The following is a 12,923-nucleotide window of genomic DNA, read 5'->3' on the forward strand; positions in this document are numbered from 1 at the left end:
TTTCAATGCTTCCCTATGAGAATTATTTCTTTAATGTTGATTTTTTTTTTCTTGACAGGATAAAAGCCCATATTAGGAAAAAAAAAAACCTTGAGGTCTAACCTTATGTCTCCCAAAAATGAAATCAAAATAGAAAGACAAAATATTCCTTTAAAAATAAAAAAATACCAACAAGCAAAACAAAGCAGGCATTTTTTTAAATCACAAAACCAGAAAAGACAATGCAAGTCACTTTTAAATTAACGGCAACACTAGCTCATTCTTCTGAATATGATATTAAAAAATCTGTTTGAAAGTATAAATGGTGAGATACCAGGCTAAGTGTTTTTACAGTGATTCTGTGACTAAAGTGCTTTTCGTGGTACTGTCCATGCAAAGACCTCCCAGCAATTTTCCAGCGCTGATGCGCTAACTCCCCTGACATTGACAAATACACTGCTGTTCTCTTTAGCAGTTGTGGGAGCTGAGTCACAGAATATAAAGTCCCTCACAGGAGGCTTTACAAGAAGCCAAAGTTTCCTAGGTGTGTCAGTTCTGTAACTCAACAAGCAGGCAATTTCCTCCACGCTGCAGGTGCCAGGTTCAAAATCCCCAGCTGAAAATCCCCAGCTGTACCTTCAGCAGTGTGGGTCTCACACACCCTCCCTCCCCTCTGTGACATGGACTTTCTGCAGCCCCCATCACTTCTGCCTTGTCAACGCCTCCAACATAAATATCCTTAATTTCCCACTATAAAGTGTGCCTAAACACAATTCTAGAAAGGTCTAGATGGAGGATTTTGTGTTCTACTTGAAAGTCACCCTCAGCTGCAGACCTACCCTAAGACACCCGACTGCTGTGTCCTCCTTACACCTGGTGCTTCTTCCCAAGCTGCTGTGTTTGCTCCACATGCTCCTTTACATCCAGTTCCCTCCCAAAGCATCTCCATGCCTTCACTCCAATTCCCACTGAGTCTGGAGAGGGCGTGGGAGGGTAAAGACAGGGAGAAAAAAGAAAGTCTGCAACTCAACAGACCCTGAGATACATTCATGCTGCAGTGAGAAATGGTGTTATCCTTGCTTTCCCCACCTCCCCTCCTCTCCTCCCTCACATCTACTCCCCTGCCTATGATCAGTATTTGTCTCACAAAGATGTGACAATCCTTTCTCAGGGCAAGAAGCGGAGCAGGAGCAGGAGAGAGTGGTGCAGGAGCTCACAGCCCTCTCTCTCCCCAGCCCCAGGCCAGGGCTGCTCCTCCATGCCCTCCCCAGGCAGGGGCTGTGCCTCTCCTCCTGCACATCAGATTCCTTGTGTGTTTGGGAGCACATGGGAAAAAAACAAGCTAAAGAGGAAGCAAGCCCTTCAGCTTGGCTCAAATGCAGTTTTCAATGCTTAACCTTTTTAAATGGCATCAGCATTGCACCACAATTAGATTTTAATATATCACTGCCTGAAACCATGTATCTTCATTCCAAGTATTATTTACTGTAGAAAACATCTTATGATGACCTGCCACCACAGCTGAAATACATTCACATCTGAAATACATTCCAGAATTAATTAATTTATTAATTATCATAAAATTTCATAGTCAACTCTTTTAATCATGCTGTCAACGGCCTGTGTACACGAGCTGGGGAGTACACACACCTTCTTTGAGGTACCACTGCTTCGCATAAATGACAATTATGCAATAATCACAGTGAATAATAACCAGAATTCACAGTACAGCACATTCATCTTAGGGAAAATGAGAGTGACCAGGGTGGGAAAAAAAACTCCAAGACCAAAGATCTTGCTTGTGCTGATAGCAGAGGCTGGCAGATGAGAAATACAATGAACCCAAAAGGTAAAGCAACTAAATTTACCATTGGTTCTTGTAAGCAATGTATGATAAGTAAAACCCCATTGGAGACATGTTTGAAGCATATTAGGAAATGGGGAGAGGGACAGCTTCAATTAGGTGAATCTTCCTGGTCCATGCCTTGTTTTCCACAAAGGCAGCTAGAAGTGTTGGAAGTGAGCTGTGGAACAGCCCTTCATACCAGAAAACCACAGAGCAAAACAATGTTTCTCACCCCCTTATTGAAAATAAACTACAAACCAGAGCTCCTCCTCAAGGCTTCCTAGCAGGGCTGGGAGCTCCTTTTCTCCTGCTCAGTTTAGCAAAACATGCAGGGAAGGGAGGTGATAATCCCCTGGCGACATTTCACTTAACACTTCTCTGGGAGGCAATAATTCCTGTGTGCCACAGGAACCAGAGTAATGGAAGCAGGCTCTGTCTCAGAGAAGTGTGTTAATGCACTTGCAGCACATAAAGGACATTATTATGAGCTTAATCCAAGTTTTGATGAAAGCACTGTAAAGCTCTCCTTGGTGACATTAGGCACTTTCACTTAGAGCAGGTGCTGTTTGGCAGCCTTGAACAATGAGAGGCTCCAAACCAAAGGAAACCCAGGGCTGACCCAGGGATATCCATATGGAGATGGATTCCACACACTGAGGTAAGTGAGCCACATCCTCCATCCCTTACCTTCAGGGTGAGCACAACAGTTCTGGCTTCAGTAAATAAGCAAAAATAAGCACATAGACACAAACACAAAAGTAATAAAGAATCACATTGGAGCTTTTCTATATTGGGGCTGTACAAGGAATTTAATTTGCTAATTCACAAGAGAAGGCTAGGAGCATAAAACTGAGGAACTGAGCCCTATCCCTTCCTTTTTTGAAAACTTATGTTCTCCCTAGAAATCCCTTGGCTCATCCACCTTGTAGGCCCAGGTTCTCTCCACCTTCTTTGTGCACCTAACATCAAGTTTTCTTCCAAGCTGGTTTATCTTCACCACCAGTAACATGCAGCCCGCATGCTAACATATCCTTATACATTTTTAAGGGCTGTTGTGGACTAAGAAATGTTTCATGAAGAGATGGAGAAACTAGGAGAGAGCAGGAAAATGAGGCTAACCAGAGCTGAAAGTGTTAATATGAAAATGTATCTGTAAATTATGGCCTTTGCTATTTTTAGCTGTCATTTTAGAAAGAGCAATAATGATGGGCACCACCTTTGTCCTCAGCTCCTCAAAGGCAACTTGTCCTCACGACTTTGCCACTGCTGCATGAATAGGAGATGCTCCCTAAGCAGACAGGGAAGGCAGAGCAGCTCTGCATGGGACTGTGCCCAGTGATTTAGCTGCAGAGCTGCCACTCATTTTGCCATGTTGCTGTAGAGAAGCTAATTAGCCCCACTGAGAGTCAAGCTTTATTAGCCTCAGTGCATGTTTGTTAACCTTGTCTCACCATCAGGGACAACACTTGGCCAGCACAGGACAAGGGTCTGTGCACCAGGAGCCTGCACACAGACGCACCACATGTTCTGGCTCTGTCTCTGGTGCAGTGTTCTGCCCCAGGGTCCCCAGTGCCATGGCCAGGTGGGGAAAGTGGGGGCATCATTCACCCTGCTCCCCATTTCTTTCCCACCACTTCTTCTCCCACAGGCAAACATTGCAGAGGGCCTGCTCCAGCTCAGCAGAAACAGCACTCTGCCCTGCAGCTGCTGCCCACCACAGGAGTAACCAACACACTGCTGGTACAGCTGGGCAACTTCAGCTTTGGAGCTGAGCTGATGCTCATTCTCAGCGAACACTGTCACCAGGTGTTTGGCACCTACACTCCTGCTGCTCCAGCTGCACTTCAGGCCCAAAGGGCCAATGTTACTACAAGAGGACTGGGGATACCTGTGATGGACCTGGTGATGGACCACGCCTTGAGGCACCTTGGCCTGAGCCTGCCTCTCCACACAGGATATGGAAGGATGCCACAAGTCCATGTCAAGGCAGCCAGGGTGCTCAAGCTTGTGGATTGCTCAGGGCTGCAACTGCCTGATTCTGAATCAAATGTGGAATGTGTATGTGCATGGAGATTAGGTCAGATGGTGACTTTAGGCTCTCATCCTACAAAGGGAAAAAACAAAATAAACATCCTTAATCTGAAGAGAAGAAAATAAGGAAAACAAATTGGCCAGAACCACACAGAACCGCTGGGCCACAGACAGGAATCAAAGCTGCCTTGAGTCCTTGCTTACCCCTTGTATTACAATCCCAGCCTTCCTGCTCCAAGCATCCTTTTGGTTACTACTGAGAATATGAACTAAGGTTGTGCATTATCTTTAACAAAAATGCCTCAGATAATCCAAGGCATTGGGAATTAATTCCTTGAGCCTTTTGGCTGGACCCCATGAGCTCGTTTCAGTTGTGGAGCATTTCTGGAGTGTGTTGCCCTTCTGTACTGAAATAGCTACACAGATCAGAACCTGGGCACAAAATTCTCTCCGTGCACCCCAAGCCTCCAGGTCTGCCCATGGCCTGCCTTCCCCAGCCATGCCTGGGCTCCACTGAGCACATCTCTGCAGTGCCTCTAGCAGGCACACACTGTCTCTATGGCAATGAGAGACAGGAAGAGCCTGGGAAAGATGCTGCAGAAAGGACTGTCTGGCACCAGGAGGAGACAGCAGAATGTGCAGGAGACCAGAGCAAAACATTCCCTGCAGGCTTAGGAAAGTGATGTGGCCACGGGATGACAATAAAGGATCCAAAGGAAAACAGCAATAAGTGTCAGTTTGCTTCAAGTCAGGTTTTCCTTGCCATTAATGTTTTCATTACCTTTTATTTATAATGGATTAAATTTTAACCACACAGTACTGTAAAAAGTGCTTACTGTGCACCACCCAGCTCAATCTCCATCAGGCTCCTGAAAAGTGTGAAATGTAACCTTTCCAGCTCTCTAGTGCAGAGCTGCACTGCCTGTTATGTACCTTGCTGTGGCACAGGAAGGGTTATTATGAAATAACAAGTACTGCATAAGAGCACTTTCAGGTGCTCTCTGTATTTCTGTCAGGCTTTTCCCTCTTTGGAAGAACTGCAGTTAAAAGGCATTACATTAGCATAAAAACCATATTTAACTAAAAACATAACTACTATTATAACTGATGATTCAGAACAGGAAAGGAAGGAAAGTAAGACTTACAATTCACTCTTAACTATTTATTGTTTCCTTTTTAACACTTCATTCAGACAAGAGCAATGAAATGGCCTTGCCAGGCTCAGTCTCTATTTATAGCTTCTTTTCAGTACTCAGGTACTAGTGCCTTCCTGCCTCATATACAAGAACAAGAGAAGTATATTTAAAAATGTACATGTTTTAATTTTGTCAGGATTTAATGTGTCACTAGAGAAAAATGCAGCAAAAGTCTATAAGTGTCTGCTTCTGCTATACACCAAACTACTGATCGTGATCAAGACAATATGACAGGGATTATTAGTCACATTAATTGTTACAACTCATACTCACAAATTGGTTTTAAAGCTGCATGTAGCTATTTGCTTTCAAAATCCAATAAAACAGAAAGGTCAATTTTTTACTTAAATCACTAAAAAGAAGTCACCTACAAAAGCTGCTGAATTTCATCTCTGTAATTTCAGAGGACAGATTAAGAAATTGGGCAAATTTTTACTTGCACCAAGTAAATGAAGAAAAAATGCAGCATGTATTTGCAGGCTTATTCACCCGTGCTGTACCCCTACTGCATGCTCTTTCACAGCCACCTATTCTCTGCAAGTGGGTAGGAGTGAGGGAGAAAGTGGGAAGAATGAAATATTGGGACAAGTATGTAATCCTGAAGTCACTGGAGAAATCAATACATTGGTAGTATATTCAAGTTCCATATGTGTGTGCAAACAAAAGACCAGGACGTATATATAAATCTGCATATGGTATATGGGACTTCTGAAACAACTCCCTGAGACATATATTGCTGCCCTACTGCTGTGCTTTTCAAAACCCACATCTTTTCTGAGAGAGAAAATGTCTGCACCTAGCAGATTCTAACTTTGTGTGGGTGTGTAACTTACTTGGTTACCAAAGAAACTAGTTCATGTTCTACACCACTGAAAACTAATATTACTATCAGAATAAATAATTGGAAGGAGAGGAAAGGAGAGGGAAAGGGGGGAAAAAAGAGAGAGAGAGAGAGAATTACTGCACTGCAGATTTGTAACAACCAATTAATGGCCAGGGAGAGAAATGCCATAGCCTCTGTCACAAAATTTTCAGTCTCCCTACACCAACCAAACAAGCCTTTGCTTTCAACGCAAATATTTCAAACCCAAGCCTACACTGCTGTGTTCACGCACCACTGCACTGCCTACACGACGTGTTTTCTGCATAAGTGAAGGAAAGTTGCAGACATCTTGTACTGTTGCCAAGACACTCTGACACTTGCTCAGAGACTCTGCTGCTGCCGCTGCTGCTCAGGAATCCTCTGACTCCCTGCACTCCAGTGCCGCACCTGGGCACTCCCCGGCTGCCTGCACCTCCTGCCTTGCTCTTCCATCTGTGGAAGGTGAACAAAACCCCAAAGAGCAGAACCGGACCTTTTCTTTGGGGCAGAAATACTGTATTAGTTCATGCTCGCTATGCTGGCAGGGTAACACCCATATGCTTCACGCAGCCCCGCGCCAGCCCCACCAGCGGCTGTTTCAGGGGGTTTTGGCCGGTTTTCCCAAAGCGCCACACCAGTGCTGTGCCCGTGTCCGGCGGCAGCTCCTGCGCGGTGCCGGTCCCGGCGGGGCGAGGCGGGAGCGCCCGGCAGCGCTGCCCGACACCGCCGCCCCGCGGCCCCGCCGCCTCCGGTGTGCCCGGAGCGCCCGGGGTGCTCGGTGTGCCCGGAGCTCCCCGGTGTGCCCGGAGCGCCGGGAGCTGCCCGGTGTGCCCGGAGTGCGCGGAGTGCCCGGAGTGCCGGAGCTGCCCGGAGCTGCCCGGAGTGCCCGGAGCTCCCCGGTGTGCCCGGAGTGCGCGGAGTGCCCGGTGTACCCGGAGTGCGCGGAGTGCCCGGTGTACCCGGAGTGCCCGGAGTGCCCGGAGTGCCCGGATCTCCCCGGTGTGCCCAGAGTGCGCGGAGTGCCCGGTGTACCCGGAGTGCCCGGAGTGCCCGGTGTACCCGGAGTGCCCGGAGTGCCCGGAGTGCCCGGAGCTCCCCGGTGTGCCCGGAGTGCCCGGAGTGCCCGGAGTGCCCGGCGTACCCGGAGTGCCCAGAGCTGCCCGGTGTACCCGGAGTGCCCGGAGCACCGGGAGCTGCCCGCTCCTCCCTCCCCGCGCTCCCCTCTCGTCCCGCGGGGAAGGCGGCGGAGGAGCGCTGGGAGCCTACAGCGGGTCTGGGGCGAGGGGAAAAGGGAAACAGGGCGGAGGAAAGGAGAGCAAGGAAGAGCGGAATGTTCGGGATCTGATACGAGCGTAGGACACAAGTGCACCTTGTGCCCGGCAGAGGCGGGGACGTGTCCCCGTCCCACGGCCAGCTTTGGCCGAGCGCTCCCCAGAGCCAGCGAGCCCCTTGTAGGCTCCTTCCAAGAGCTGGAGGCAAGGGGACCCCCACAACATCGCAGTCAGTGTAAATGGAAGGCGCTGTTTTCCTTACAAGAATTAATCGACTCCTTTCCTTCCCAGGTAATCCCCTGTTTACAGTCTGTGGCTGATGCATCAGCGGGCTGGTGGCATCCCCCAAGAACGCTGAAAGCAGCAGACACTCGGCAAATGGAAGAAATTACAAAGCTTTACCAGGAGACGCTGGAGCTTAGCAGCCACTCTCGACCCTCAACAACACCTTACTGAAGGTTTCCCTTTTTCATTACCTTTTTTCTCACATCTGTGAGTTTGATTGTGCTAAAGCCTGGCCACTCTTCATATCCTATTCCCTTTTCTCTATCAAGCTGCAGCTGGTTTCACCTTTGTCCAGGTCATTCCATGCCACCTGGACCTCTGGCTACAGATTAGTGACCCAGGCATTAGTGTCACTTATCTTGATTTTCTCTTTCACTCAGAGTATCTCCCAGCCCTGACAAGAAAATAGATAACAAATTTCAGAAGCCAAAGCTGAGTTCACCCACCTTACTGCAGCTGTTCTCCACTCAAGCCCTTTCCTCCCATACTTTTACCCAGACAAAACTCTGCTTCCTTGCTCTCAAATATGAGTCTTCAGGCAGCCAGACATAGCAGTGAGAGGCAAGGACAAAGTCTGATGTGCAAGAGGCTGTACAGCTATGTGACTCCTGAGTCTTTTCTTTAAATCTTCTTTCCTCTCGTTCCAGTCACAGCAAGATTCCAGCACCTACAGCAAAAGACACAGGGCCTGGCCTCCAGGGAACAGACTCATTCCATATGCAGCTCTGATTCCTTCCTTAATTGACCCTGGACACCGAAAATGAATGGCTTAATCCTAAAAAAAGCTAGTGTGTCAGCACGCAAGTAAAATGTATATTTACACTAAGGCCAAATTAATGTAATTTTGGGACCTGAATTTAGGTCCCAAATGGAACATTTCAGTGCCTGACTCTGCAGCATGAATGCTCCTTAATACATATCTGCATATAAATTCTGGAATGGGGCTGGGGATGGGGACAGATGTCTCTATAGCAAATGGTTTCCCACCCCCTACATGAGTCCCTGAATGCATTATTGCCTGAGGACCCACTGAGAGATCTGAGACTTAATATACAGGCTTTGACCTCACAAGCTGAGAAGGAAACTTTTCAAGGGAGAATAAAACTCTCCCTTTACTGTGATTGTCACCAGTCTTCTCTGGCAACAGAAGAGACACAGGAGCACAAAGAGGTGTGATGTATGGTGATGGGGAAAGACACTTCTCCCTGTTCATTTTCCACTCCTGTAAGTAATGTGTTCCTCAAGACCAGGATTCATCCTCTCACTGTTTTATCCCATCTGCTGGTCCCAGATCCCCTCTGCACCATTATTCTCCATCAACTGCCTAAGATTTCTGTATCTTCATGCACCTCTCTTCCTCTCCATTTCAGTCAGGCTAATTCACCTTCCATCATATCAGAGAAGGATGCATTAAAAGAAAAAGAAACCCAGGAAAACAATCTCCCTGAACCTCTCAGAATTGCCAGGGACCAGAGCAGCCCCTGGCTTCCAAAAAAAGCAATTGCAAAGCCCCAAACTGAGCATGCTAAATACAGTGCGGTTTAAGCAGCCATCTCTTAGGAACCATCTGCTTAGCATGTGCAAATAGTGACTTTGGAGATTATTATGATTTACTGAATTTTGGAAGGATTTTACAGGAACAGCAAGAGAAGGCTCTAAGTACTACTGTGACATAAGTATTACAGAATAATGAAACATTGATTTTAGTTTTAGAAATAGAATTCATCTGCCATGAACCAAAATGTAAGCTTGCAGCAGCCTTGAGGGAAAAAAAAATACTCTTAATGATTTCCTCAAATGTACAGTAAATTTCATTGAAATATAGAACAGTCTTTCCTTGTATGATATTCCCATGCAGTCAAAATAAAGTGTGTGCTCTCAGGTGCAAAGCCAAACTCAATTAGTATTATACACAAACCAGAATATACCCTGAATGCTGATCAGAGGCAGGCTGATGATTCATACTGCCATGGTCTGCACATTCGGATTTGCAAGGAAAGCCAGTGTACAGCTTGATAAGGGGTTTTGATCCAAAAATAGGCACAGATGTGATTTTAAACATTTGCCTTAGAAAATTAGGTTTAGACACTCTGCTTTAATTGTGTGTCATCTAATGCTGATGGGCACTTACCCAGGTAGAACACCAGCTCCTCAATTAAAATGTAAAGCAACATGTAACATTTACAGTAATGTAATTCTATATTCATGAGCAGAAAGAGCTGCTTGGAATGCAGCTTTCATAGAAAGCAAGCCCAAAAACCCTATGAAGATGAAATATGCATCATACAGTAGGATAATTCCCTGCTTCTCTTTTTATCCCAGAAACATCAGGAACAATTGGAAAATCAAGCCAGACCCATGAAAAGCATGTAAGACACAAAGGAATCCAATGTTTTCTTATTTTCAATACACATCTGCTTAATCATCTGATGGTTCTGAACTGAAAATATATGCCTTAAGAACAACTGATCTCTCTCAAAGATTGCATGCATTTCACCTGCTCATAAAAGGTACACCTGTGAATTACTAATGTGGGTTTCTTCCAGCACTGTACAATCATGCTTTGTCATGAGAGACTTTTAGTCCTAAAAAATAAAAACAGGCTTGTTTTTTTTGTTGTCTTACCCTAAAGGAGAAACCTTCTCCTACTGTCCTGCATATTCTTTACATGGCAGTGTGGGGTAAGCAAGTAATGGGATACTTTAGGAGCTATTTTAATATGGTTGTGGTAGGTTTTTAGTGAACATGTGTTAATATAAGGGGTGTAAGAATGGCAAATCCCTTGCATTATGATAATGCGGCTGTTTTGTTTTGTCTTTTGTTTTGCCTCCTGAAGGTCCTAAGAAGCTCCTCTTCTATTTTTCTCCTGATGATAGCCAGTTCCTGTCTTCATCCATGGGTACTTACAGCAATGCAGGGGAAAGATGAGTTTGTGACAGGCAGAAAGGACAGCAGCACAGAGGTACATCCAAACTGCTGACAAACTCATCCCTGGTGCATTTTTCTGGTGTTTGTTGAGAGAGCACTGGTGCAGGGCTGTAACAATGGCCATCTGGGATCCATGTTTGTGGGAAGTCGAAAATGGGCTGGCTAAAGAGTAGGCAAAATTCACTTCCCCTTTACAATTCATTCTATTTCTTGGCTCATGACAACATAAAAAAAAAACAGCGATAAAACATAACAAAGTGTAATGTTAAGGATGATCTTACAGTAAGGGTTCTGAATAAAACTCTGCACTGGTTTATCATACTGTGTTTCCTAAATGCTGTTAAACTGCAGATTATGGTCATTCCACTCTCTGTAAGAGGCACACAACCTTTATCATCCCAGTGTTAAAACCAGGGAAACTGAGGCAAGGAGAGAATAAAAGTGAATTTCCTACAGCAACACAGCACTTGTAGAACCTGATTCCAGCAGCTTTCAGTCCTTGGTCTGTCATCTCTGCTGCATCCTATAAATGATGCAAAACCCCTGTGATATTGTCTAAAATCTACTCAATCTGATACCAGTCCATAAAGATATTCTGAAAGACTGGAGAAAAATTACAGGGTTTTTTAAAATGTCCTTTACCAAAGGTCTCTTACTTTATAGCCAACAACACTGTCAATATGACTCAATATGCAATCTAGATGCAGGTGGAATAGTGTGACAGAGCAGTATGAAGACAATTCTGAGTCAGTGTGCTGTCCCAAAGCTGTACATCTGTAATATGTATTTAGATAATTGTTTTTACTAACAGCTTTAGAGACACAAAGCCTAGCCAAAGGCTGTAAAGGGGATGTAAGTCAGAATATAAAGAAGTAAAGCAGGGGAGAAATGGGTTGATCAGGCCTGTCTACACAACTTGGCTGCTCTGCCAGGGACTTCCATCAAACCCACATTTTCTCTTGAAATACAGAGTAGATGAGCTAAGAGGGAGCTGTTCACTGGGCTCAGTAATGAGTCTCTCTGCATCCACAAATCACAGGCTATTTTTCTTATGCTTCATCAGATGTGGAAGTGTGACATCTAACCTATTCTTTGCTCATATCTTGGAGTCACAGAAAATAATGCTGTCTGACAGAGTCCTCCAAGATTCCTAGTCCATTCTTCTGCACCAAAGTGGAATTTGCAATACTTATGTCAAACCTTTTACATTTATCCAGCTTGCTCTTAAAACCCACTAGTACTGGAAAGGCTGCACCCTTCTCCACATTACTATTAGAAAAATGTCACCATCAAAAAGCATTTTTAATGTCCAACTCAAACATATCCTGCTTTTACTTAAGCCTCTGTAAATATATATAAAATATATATAAACAAGTATTTAATATGTTCCGTAAATACAGTGTGTGTATATATTCACATATACATGTGCATTTATGTGTGCATACGTATGTATTCATTCCTAAATCTGAAATCAGATGCTAACCTATTTTAATAGCTCCATGTGTTTTCTTCTGCTTTCACTTGCAACCTACTTCTTTTGCCCATTTTTGTATGAAAGCATATAAACAAAAAGAAGCATTCACACTATTCTAGGACTTGCACTCTGCCAAAAATCCCAGTATCTCCAGACATATTTACTAAACTCCCAGTTAATGTTTTGTTTTATACTAAAACTTGTCTCTAAAAGCAGTGCTTTACCTTTAAAGTAGAGATTTTATACACTTAACTGTGATAGTTAAATGAAAAATACCTATTTTCTTAAAATAATTTACCCTCAAATGAAACCTCTTTTCTATTTTGGTCCCTTGAACCCTGAATATTATAATTCCTTTTCTAGCAGTATTCCAATATCAGAATAATCAGGGCTATTCCAGTAAGAACTTTGAATTGTGCACCCAGGGTAACACATACATAGCAATGCTTCTTCATTGGCACACAGACATTTTTCCCAAAGGATACGTTGTTTAAGTCTGTCCTCTTATTTAGACAAATTCATGCTCTTGATAAAATTTGTGCATTTCCTATTCTTTTAGAAAGCTGCATCACCCAGTTATCTAATACAACTCCACTCAGTTAACATCAACCAGACCAAGACACCAAGCAGATTTATTGTGTTGTCATCTGTTTGTTTTGTTTCCTAAAATGTAATTTGAAAGCTGTAAATGGACTCGTCTGCTTATATTAGCTGTAACATTTCACTACACCAGGACCATTCAGACTGCAATTCAAAACAAGAACTTAATCCATCTTCCTGCAAGGAAGGACTCTTTTTTATCAGGCCATTATTATTTATGGTGAAGGAAGGACCTTTCCCTAGGTCTGGCAGAAGTGTCAGCAGACACTCTTTTAAAATGAACAGGGGAGAGGCCACGATAAATAGTCTGGTCAATCACAAATATCAGAGAGTGGAGTCAAAAACATAGCCAGAGAGAGACCCAAAGGTTTCAGCTTAAGAAACAAATCTGGATCTAACAAAATATGGGGGAGCTCAAATAAAAGCAGAGCTGTGGGTTTGTGCAGGCTAT

This window comes from Ammospiza nelsoni, chromosome 2 (genome assembly GCF_027579445.1).
Source record: "Ammospiza nelsoni isolate bAmmNel1 chromosome 2, bAmmNel1.pri, whole genome shotgun sequence".
NCBI classification, from domain to species: domain Eukaryota; kingdom Metazoa; phylum Chordata; class Aves; order Passeriformes; family Passerellidae; genus Ammospiza; species Ammospiza nelsoni.